Below are 575 nucleotides of genomic sequence, written 5' to 3'. Positions count from 1 at the left end.
TATTTTTGTGACTCCACATGATCATGATCCTAAAGAAAACATAAAATAACATAGATAAATAAAATAAAATTGTGTTGCCTCCCAATAAGCGCTTATTTAATGTCAATAGCTTTACAGTGAGCTCCTTTCAGAGCTTCACAAATGCTCAGAGCATGATTGTGGCCTCCCAACACCAAACTTAGAGTTTGAGTGTGGGGGCTTAATAAACCACTATTTTATAGTTTATATTGTGTTTAATTGTGTGGTTTTGTCGTGATCCTTACCCACTTATTCATCAATTTAGCATGCATTTAGATTTCCTTCCTGAATTTATTACATGTTTGAAAATTGCTTCATAGAGACTTTAATTATTTAATTTTAATTCTCCTTTACTCCATTCGATGCCGTAATCTGTGTGTCAAGTGTTTCAGGCTTTATAGGGCATGAATGAGACGGAGATTGGAGAGGAAGCTAGCAAAATGGAAGGAACACAAGAATTGAGGAGATAACCAGCGAAAAGTGACGCGGTCGCATGGCTCAAGCGACCGCGCGAAGGAGCGCAAATCGCAGTGACGCGGCCGCATGGCTTGCGCGGC

The sequence above is a fragment of the Arachis duranensis genome, chromosome 1 (assembly GCF_000817695.3).
Source record: "Arachis duranensis cultivar V14167 chromosome 1, aradu.V14167.gnm2.J7QH, whole genome shotgun sequence".
NCBI classification, from domain to species: Eukaryota; Viridiplantae; Streptophyta; class Magnoliopsida; order Fabales; family Fabaceae; genus Arachis; species Arachis duranensis.
Note: the sequence above shows the minus strand (reverse complement) of the source record.